Raw genomic sequence first — 9,956 nt, forward strand, 5'->3', positions numbered from 1 at the left:
TAGATGTCTGACCTTGCGCTGAGCTGTATTCGAAAGTCTGTTGCTTGAATGAGCCCAAAGTATCCACATGATCGCTCGCTCCGTAGCACAGACCTGGCCTCGTTGCTGCTTACCTCCCTGCCGGTCTGTGTGTCCTCTGCAAACATGACTTATTTTCCTCCAGATCATTGGTAGAAATATCACCCCAATCCCGCCCACCACCAAATATCTGTGGCAGCAGCCAGGGCTGGTTTTAATAGCGCCAACAACTCCCCTTCACACACACTTCCCGCAAAAAACCAACCCCAACCTTATTCTCTGCCAGGCTTTAGGAATTAAACTCGCTGGTCCATCCCCATTCGCAAGCCTTCGGGAGTCCTTGAGAACATGGACCCACAAATACCTTTTATCTGGGAAAAACACAATCATACATTTGCACTAGAAAGTTAGGTCGGCTTAAGTACATCCCTCAGGGCTGGGAAAAATGTCACACCCAGAGTGATGTAATTAGACTGACCTAAGCCCTGGTGCAGACACCACTAGGCGGATGGAAGAATGATTCCATCAGCCTAGCTCCCACCTCTCGGGAAGGTGCATTAACTACATTGCTGGGAGAACCCCTCCCATCGCTATAGGAGTGTCTACACTACAGGGGCGCAGCTGCAGTGTTTCTAGTGTAGACGTACCCTGATGTTGTGTATTGGGGGCATGGTCAACTCAACAGTACCAGCTATTGATCACCCCAGCTTTGTTGAGGTCCAGAGCTTTCAATCACAACAGTCCCCAACCACCCACACCCTCACTCACCAATCCATATTGCTTCCTCATCCATCCCAGAGTCTATCAGGGAATAGCTCTCCTCCAGCCAGTCCCCCAGGGCCTGCACTGATCTGCTACTATCCTGTTCAGCTTTGCAGATTCAGTTCCACTAAGTCAGCTACCACCTAGTCCGGCCCCACAAAGTCAGCTCCACCACTGCCAGGCAAGGTCAGCTCTAGCCAGGGTTGAGAATCTTGAGGAGGTGTGTGTCCCACGCTGGCAGCAAAAGAATTAACTGGAGCCAGAGAGCAATTAGTGTACCTGATTCCAGCTGGGGAGGAGCTGGATGGCTGAATTAAGGGTATGTCTCAGCCTGGCAGAAGGTAAGTGGCCTTGGGATACTCCCCTGAGATGGGAGTTCTGGCAAAGGGCTAGGTGAGTGACGCATGGGTGGAGCAAACTCCTGTGATGAACCTTGACACAAGGGCAAGACCCCTGGGAGGCAGCCTGGGGATTGGGGTTCTGGAGGACAGAGACATGGAGAGCCTGGGGGAGAGGCTGATGGGGAGCTGGAGCTGGAGTCCCACCTCCAGGGAGAAAGTCCTGGGAGGCGTCACTTGGTACAAGAGAAGAAAAGCACTCTGCAGCGCTGCCTGTTATATCTTTACAAATTCCTTCTTGTTCTTAATCCAGCTGACTGCAGGTTTTTTTCCACTGATACCTTTAGCTTCCCTTATCAATTACCTGCATTTCATAATGTCTCATTTATATTCATTGCTGTCAACCTCCCCATTTTACATTTGTTATTGACTGATTTTTAATTTTTGTCAGTTACTGCTTTAATTGCGTCCATTTAATAAGATGTGGTGGGGGGGGACCAAAGTAGCCTTTTTCATGACTAAAATGCTTGTTGGGCACTTAGTACAGTGCTCATAACAACTCACTTGGGATGTTTATTAGCAAGTTATTTGTGTCTTTCTTGAATAGCAATATAGAGACCTTAGGGCGTCTCCCCCACTTGGCGCTGTATGCCAAGGTTCAGAGTCATTGGGCCAGATCCAGAAGAAAAGGGTCTTTAATGCCAGCATTGCCCTCAATATTCTTCAGGTTGGGGGGTGAAAAGATCCCTGCCTGCTTTAACTTACAGCAGTTTGTTCTAGGCTACCTGTAGGCTGCAGTGCAGCCTAAAGTCCCTGTGTGTTACTTGGTTCGTGGGAATGTTCCTGGACAGTGAATTGCAGGCAGTGGCCGACGTTCTAGTCAAAGTAGAAGCAAAATTTGCTATGAGTTGAAATGAAATGATCTCCTCATGAGAATGACAGTAGTGTATGAAAAGGCACGTCCCCGATAAGGGGACAGACGTGAGCTCGTGTCATGTGGCAACAGCCAACTACATTAGCTACACCAGGATCATTTGTTTGGTTATATGAGAATATAAACCTTCCGGCTACTGGACACAAACCTGCCTGGGGCCAGGAAAAACCTGGCCTGGAGCTATCACAATCGACCACTAGAGGGGGCTCTTGCATCTTCGGCTGAGCCCCTGGCATTGGCCACTGTCAGAGGCCCGATCCTGAGCGGATGGACCCTTTGGCGCTACCCTGTCCATCAGTCCTCATACTCCCAGGACTCAGGCCTGTGCAACATGCACAGTGCTTGCATGACTTGGGGGGGAGAGAGGGGATTTTTGTATGAGTTGTACCGGTACGACTCCTCGTGTGGACAGTGCTGCTGGTGACGCTTATAACCCTGGCTGTCCAGGAATAGCCATACTTAACAGCTCAGCGCCCACCTGCTAAGCTCCCCCAGAAACCCACCATGCAGCCCCCAGCACCAGGAACCTCCAGCCACCCCGTGCCCTCCACATACCGTCCAGCATACACCCACCCAGTACCCCCGCGGGCATCACCTGGCTAACCCCATCTTGCTTAGCGTCCTTCAGCCAGCCCAGGACCCCCAGCGGGCTCGGGGCCTCGGTGACTCATCAAGGGTATCACCCATGGAGCTGTCAGGTCTGGCCTCACACTGCAGGGAAGCTAGAACCCCTCCCACAGGCTGGATTCCAGGCCAGCAGCCAGCTGGGAGGGACATATTGCTTGGCCCCTCTGTTCTGCCCCTGCAGGTCGTTGGAGTAACGAGCCCTTGCCTAGGTTCAAGCCAGCCCCTTTCGCTACGGCATCGGGGTGGCAGGTGCCCCTGCCTGGATGCTACATAGCAGGGCAGAGCCCTGGTGCACAAGCAAGCTCTGAATTCCTTGCAATTCAAATCAGGGCACGTGAAGGTAGCTTTCGGCCTTGGATCCAAGAGTTGGCTCTGTGCTTGGCTGGGGGCTCATCCGGGCCGACAAGCTGGAGCAGCTCACAGTCGGATTTGTCCTCACACACCCCTGTGGGGCAGGCCAGGCTGGGGTCCCCATTGGGCGGATGGGAATTGAGGCCTGGAGAGGCTAAGGGTATGTCTACACTACGAGGGTAGTTCGATTTCACTTAAATCGAATATGTGGAATCGATATTGCAAAGTCGAACGTGTGTGTCCACACTAAGGACAGTAATTCGACTTTGTGAGTCCACACTAACGGGGCAAGCGTCGACATTGGAAGCGGTGCACTGTGGGCAGCTATCCCACAGTTCCCGCAGTCTCCGCTGCCCATTGGAATTATGGGTCGAGCTGCCAATGCCTTCTGGGTAAAAAAATGTGTCGGGTGCTTTTGGGTAACTGTCGTCATCCGTCCGTCACTAACGCCCTCCCTCCCTCCATGAAAGCGCCGGCGGGAAATCGGTTCGCGCACTTTTCTGATCAGTGACAGCGCGGACGCCACAGCACTGCGAGCATGGATCCCGCTGCGACCATCGCTGCAGTTGTGGCCGTTCTCAACGCCTCGCAGCTTATCATACACCTTTCCCTGAGGCAGATGCAGAGAAATCAGGCGAGGAGGCTACGGCACTGCCGTGAGGGCCTGAAGTCGGAGGGTAGCACAGAGCTGTCAGAAACCACGAGCCCCAGCGCCCAGGACATCACGGTGGCAATGGGTCATGTGGATATTGTGGAACGGCAATTCTGGGCCCGGGAAACAAGCACGGACTGGTGGGACCGCATAGTGCTGCAGGTCTGGGATGAATCCCAGTGGCTGCGAAACTTTCGCATGCGGAAGGGGACTTTCCTCGAACTTTGTGAGTTGCTGTCCCCTGCCCTGAAGCGCAGTGACACCCGGATGCGAGCAGCCCTGACTGTCCAGAAGCGAGTGGCCATAGCCCTCTGGAAGCTTGCAACGCCGGACAGCTACCGGTCAGTCGCGAACCACTTTGGTGTGGGCAAATCTACCGTGGGGGTTGTTGTGATGCAAGTAGCCAACGCAATCGTTGAGGTACTGCTCTCAAAGGTAGTGACCCTGGGAAACGCGCAGGTCATCATAGATGGCTTCGCCGCGATGGGATTCCCAAACTGCGGTGGGGCTATAGATGGGACTCACATCCCTATCCTGGGACCGGACCACCAGTCCAGCCAGTACATTAACAGAAAGGGCTACTTTTCAATGGTGCTGCAAGCACTGGTGGACCATAGGGGACGTTTTACCAACATCAACGTCGGATGGCCGGGCAAGGTTCATGACGCTCGCGTGTTCAGGAACTCTGGTCTGTTTAGACGGCTGCAGGAAGGTATTTACTTCCCAGACCACAAAATAACTCTTGGGGATGTGGAGATGCCTACAGTCATCCTCGGGGACCCAGCCTACCCGCTAATGCCCTGGCTCATGAAGCCCTATACTGGCGCCCTGGACACAGAAAAAGAACTGTTCAACTACCGTCTGAGCAAGTGCAGAATGGTGGTGGAGTGTGCTTTTGGCCGTCTCAAAGGGAGATGGAGAAGCTTACTGACTCGCTGTGATCTCAGTGAAACCAATATCCCCATTGTTATAGCAGCTTGCTGTGTGCTCCACAATCTCTGTGAGAGCAAGGGGGAGACCTTTATGGCGGGGTGGGAGGTTGAGGCAAATAGCCTGGCTGCTGATTACGCCCAGCCAGACAGCCGGGCGATTAGAAGATCCCAGCGGGACGCGCTGTGCATACGGGAGGCTTTGAAAGCAAGGTTCCAGACTGAGCAGGGTAACCGTTGACTGTTATGTTTGTGGACACAGAAGCTGAACCTGCCTCCGTTTCTTTACCCAGTTCATGTTGACTATCCTCTCCAGTTACATACCCGCTTCACCCCCTTCCCAAAAAATAAAATCAGTTCTATTTAGTTAATGAACACCGTTGTCTTTATTACTGTTTTCGCGGGAATGTTTTAAACCGGGGACGCAGACTGTGGCGGGGGGCGGGTTTAGTGTTCTGATGCAAATGATGCTTCTAAACTCCAGGAATGACAGGCTCCGCAGTGGTGGACTGGTTGTTTCAACGGAGCCTGCCAGCACTCCTGGGCGGAACTGCGTGTATGTGTCGGCTATGTGACTTTCTGGCAGGGGGAGGAGGGTTACAGATCCCCTGCTGCGTGGCTCTGTGATCCAGGATAAGGACCGCTGCATAAGATCTGTAACTGCCCTCCCCCGCCACAAAGTCACAGAGCAACCCCCACCCTCCCAGAGAACATGAAAACCACCTCCCAGACTGACCAGGGTAACTAGTGACTGCACTGTGTATGTGTCCTGATGCTGGACCTGACCCCGCCTCTGTACCCTGCTAAAGGTGACTGTCCTGTCCAATTACCAAGCCCCTTCCCCCCCTTCAGACAGACTCTCCTCCAAAAGAAAATCATGGAAACAGTAATTAACAGAAACGAATATTTTATTGCGAACCAGACATGAAACGTGGGGGGTGAAACTTGCACGGGGGCTTCTGTGAGGTGGGTAGGAAAGGACTTTTCAAATTTTGGGGAATGAGAGCCTTCTAGTGCTAGAGCAGTCTGCAGGGGTTGACTGAAAGTTTTAACGGCCCTTGCCGCCCCTCCTTCTTTGTACTTTGGGTGAGGGGGGTGTGGGACTTGGTGGCGGGGGAGGGCGGTTAGAGATAGACTGCAGCGGGGCTCTGTCCTCCTGCCTCCAGTCTTGCAGAACATCCACAAGGCGCTGGAGCGTGTCCGTTTGCTCCCTCATTAGTCCAAGCAGCTTTTCAGTAGCCTGCTGGTCCTCCTGACGCCACCTCTCCTCCCGTTCCATGACTGCTCGGTGCATTTGTGACAGGTTCTCCCTCCACTGTGTCTGCTGGGCTGCCTGGGCTCGGGAGCAGCCCATTAGTTCTGAGAACATGTCCTCCCGCATCTTCTTCTTCCTCCGCCTAATCTGCGCTAGCCTCTGGGAGTGTGCTGACAGGCTGGGTTGGGAGACAGTCGCAGATGTGTCTGTGGGAATGGGAAAAAGGGAGTGAATTCCTGAGACAGATAAATGAAGTTGTGTACAAAGAACCTAGTCTTTCTCTGTGAAGAAGACCATGCACTGCACCTCTCACATGCGCACTCAGGACAAGGTCGAATTTTCGGCCCTCGCCTTCAGTGCCTGGGGTCTTGCACTGGTCTTGCAGTTATCTGAGAAGCGGGGCAGGACACCTGAACTTCTGTAGCGGGCAATCATGGTAAGCCGTAGACTTGTGGCTGCTTAAAACTGTGATAGTAGCACTGGCCTCCTTTCACATTGAAAGCAATGCCAGTCTCTGCTGCCAGCAATCAGGACAGCATCAACTCTGCCCCTGTCCCACCCCCTCGCGGCTGTCCCAGGGAAAGATCCCTGTATGCTGCCCCTCTCCCTCCACCGCGTGGCTGTAAAGCAGTCCCAATACTAACATTCCCCTCCCTAATTCAAAGCAGGGCATCATGAGCGACATCACCCTCATGAGGATCTCGGACAGCGAGAAGGAATGCATGCTTAGGGAAAGCATGCAAAAACCAGGGCCGTATGCTGCCATGCTCTGCCGTGCGATGATCCCAGAATACTTGATTGTGTCGTGGCGGGGAAACGTGTCCTACCACGGAGGGCCCAATAAGATCGCCCTACCCAGGAACCTGATGAACAGGCTGGAAATGTACCTCCATGAGACCTACGAGGAGTTCTCCTATGAGAATTTCGCGTCTATCCCCGGCCATATTGACCGGATTTTCGCGTAGGTGCACTGGGACTAAAGAGTGGAGCGTCTTGGGCAGCAGAATCATGAATTACCGGACATTGTAAAATTTTTTTTAAATACTTGGGACTAAATAGTGAAGAGCCTAAGGCAGACAAATCATGAGAAACCCTTTGTTACTATTGTAAATATTCCAGTTTTGTTGCAGATAATTGTTTACATGTTTAAAGCACTTTAGGAAAAACCCATTGTTAATATTATAAATATTCCCGTTCTGTTAAAAATAAATGTTTACATGTTTAGAGCACTTACTGCTTGATCCTTCCCCTGAATCTGTGTCCGGGCTAACGGCTGGGGACGGTTGGTAGGGGATCTCGGTAAGGGTGATGAAGAGCTCCTGGCTGTCGGGGAAATCAGCAGTGCCAGCGCTGTCGACTGCCTCGTCCTCCTCATCTCCTTCTTCATCTTCCCCGTCCGCTAACATGTCTGACGAGGAACCGGCCGCGGACAATATCCCATCCTCAGAGTCCACGGTCAGTGGTGGGGTAGTGGTGGCGGCCGCACCTAGGATGGAATGCAGTGCCTCGTAGAAACGGGATGTGTGGGGCTGGGATCCGGATCGTCCGTTTGCCTCTTTGGTTTTTTGGTAGCCTTGTCTCAGCTCCTTGATTTTCACGTGGCACTGCGTTGCATTCCGGCTGTATCCTCTCTCTGCCATGGCTTTAGAGATCTTCTCGTAGATCTTAGCATTCCTTCTTTTGGAGCGCAGCTCTGAAAGCACGGACTCATCGCCCCACACAGCGATGAGATCCAAGACTTCCCGATCAGTCCATGCTGGGGCCCTCTTTCTATTCTGGGATTGCACGGTCACCTCTGCTGGAGAGCTCTGCATCGTTGCCAGTGCTGCTGAGCTCGCCACGATGTCCAAACAGGAAATGAAATTCAAACTGCCCAGACAGGAAAAGGAATTCAACTTTTCCCGGGGCTTTTCCTGTGTGGCTGGTCAGAGCATCCGAGCTCGGACTGCTGTCCAGAGCGTCAACAGAGTGGTGCACTGTGGGATAGCTCCCGGAGCTATTAGCGTCGATTTCCATCCACACCTAGCCTAATTCGATATGGCCATTTCGAATTTAGCGCTACTCCTCTCGTTGGGGAGGAGTACAGAAGTCGAATTTAAGAGAGCTCTGTGTCGAACTAAATAGCTTCGTGGTGTGGACGGGTGCAGGGTTAATTCGATGTAACGGCGCTAAATTCGACATAAAAGCCTAGTGTAGACCAGGCCTAAGTGACTTGCTCAGGGTCACACAGAGTCTGTGGCGGATAGGGACTCAAACCAGGTCTCCTACGTGTGAGGCTAGTGCGCTAACCATTGCGCCATACTTCCCTGTCCTCCATGCCCCCTCTCCTCTGACACTGCACTCACCCTCCAGTCACCCACAGGAGTGACAGTGCAGTGGGCGGGGATTGGGTGTCGTGGGCACAGGGTATAGACAGATACAGAGACGGGCTGTGGAGGGAAGAAGCCAGCCCATGCCATCTGCCCCCTGGGGTGTGACAGCCGAGACCTCCTGGCAGACAAACCCCGGCAGTGCTCTTACCGGCAGGACAAGCTGGCTGAGCGCTGGGAGAGCCCGAGCCCCCAGGTGTGTGTCGGGGCGGGCCCAGCCCCTTCCTCCACCTGCCCCCCCCCTTACTCAAGGGATCTCCCCCTGGTGCTGTGACCCTTGTGGCACTGCGCAAGCCATGTCAGTCTTGGGGAGTGGCTCCTCCACCTGGGTGCCAAGGTGCAGGAGGGCACCTCCATGGGCAAGGCAGGCTGGCATCCCTCCGCTCCCCCCACCCTTTGCATCCACACTGCCACCTCTCCAAAGAGGCCCAGGGGCCAGTGACCCTCCCAGGCTGGAGAAGCAGCTGTGGCTTGAACCATTCTCTGCCCCCAGACTGGAGTGTTACTCTGTAGCCAGGTCCTGGGCCCAGCCCCCTCTTCCAGGCAGCTCCAACAGCCAAGGTCACAAGGCTGCTCAGCTCTGGGCTATTTCTGTCCTAGAATGGGAAGGGAGCCCCTGGCCTGGCTGTTACTGGAGCCCAGGAAGGGGGGTGGGGGAACCTACCCTCCCAGCAGCACCATAACTGGCTGCCTGCAACTGTCTGTCTGCCCCGGAGTGGGTGCTGATTGGGCTGGCGGGGTGTAAAAGGGGCACACAGGGCCATGGGGAGGTGCTGTTGCAGCTGCCACAGAGCTGGGCTCTCCGGGCACGCTGCCCTCCCTGCTCTGAAGATGTCGACCCACCGGCTGGTGATCGTGCGCCATGGCGAAAGCACCTGGAACCAGGAGAACCGCTTCTGCGGCTGGTTCGACGCTGACCTGAGCGAGAAGGGGGCAGAGGAGGCGCGGTGTGGGGCCCAGGCCCTCCGGGAGGCAGGCTACGAGTTTGACATCTGCTACACCTCGGTGCTCAAGAGGGCCATCCGCACCCTCTGGGCCATCCTGGATGGCATCGACCAGATGTGGCTGCCCGTGGTGCGCACCTGGCACCTCAATGAGCGCCACTACGGGGGCCTGACTGGCCTCAACAAGGCCGAGACCGCTGCCCGGCACGGCGAGGAGCAGGTGAAGATCTGGCGGCGCTCCTACGACATTCCCCCTCCCCCCATGGACGAGCAGCACCCCTACTACCAGGTCATCAGCAAGGTGAGTGCCAGCCGGGCGCCCCGGGGAGGGGCAACCAAGCACCTGGGTTGGCGGGAAGAGGTACGGGGGGGTTGCTAGCTGGGCACCCAGGAAAGGAGGGGTGGGGGTGCTAGCCGGGTCCCCTGGGGGCTGGGTGGGAGGGGGGAGACAGAGGGAGTGCCAGCTGGGGTTCTGTGAGGTGGGTGAGTTCCAGATGAGGGGGCAGTGAGTGCCAGCCTGATGTCTTGCTCAGCATCCTGGGGGGAAGATGGGGAGGGTGCCCAGCCTGGTACCCCAGGCAGGGCCGGCGCAACCCATTAGGCGACCTAGGTGGTCACCTAGGGCACTACCATTTGGGGGGTGGCGACCACGGCGGCCGGATCTTTGGCCGCCCAGGTTGGGGGCGGCATGTCGGGGGTGGGACCTTCCGCCGCCTAGGGCGGCAAAAAAGCTGGTGGTGCTCCTGACCCCAAGGGAGGGCTAGGGGGTGCCGAGCC

General features: G+C 55.1%; 1 pseudogene; it reads left to right on the forward strand.

The window, feature by feature from the left end:
- Positions 1 to 8,987: 8,987 nt before the first annotated feature.
- Positions 8,988 to 9,480, forward strand: LOC113405511 (annotated as a pseudogene).
- Positions 9,481 to 9,956: the final 476 nt, after the last annotated feature.

This window comes from Terrapene carolina, unplaced genomic scaffold, assembly GCF_002925995.2.
Source record: "Terrapene carolina triunguis isolate 2854851 unplaced genomic scaffold, T_m_triunguis-2.0 Scaffold40329, whole genome shotgun sequence".
Taxonomy (NCBI): Eukaryota; Metazoa; Chordata; order Testudines; family Emydidae; genus Terrapene; species Terrapene triunguis.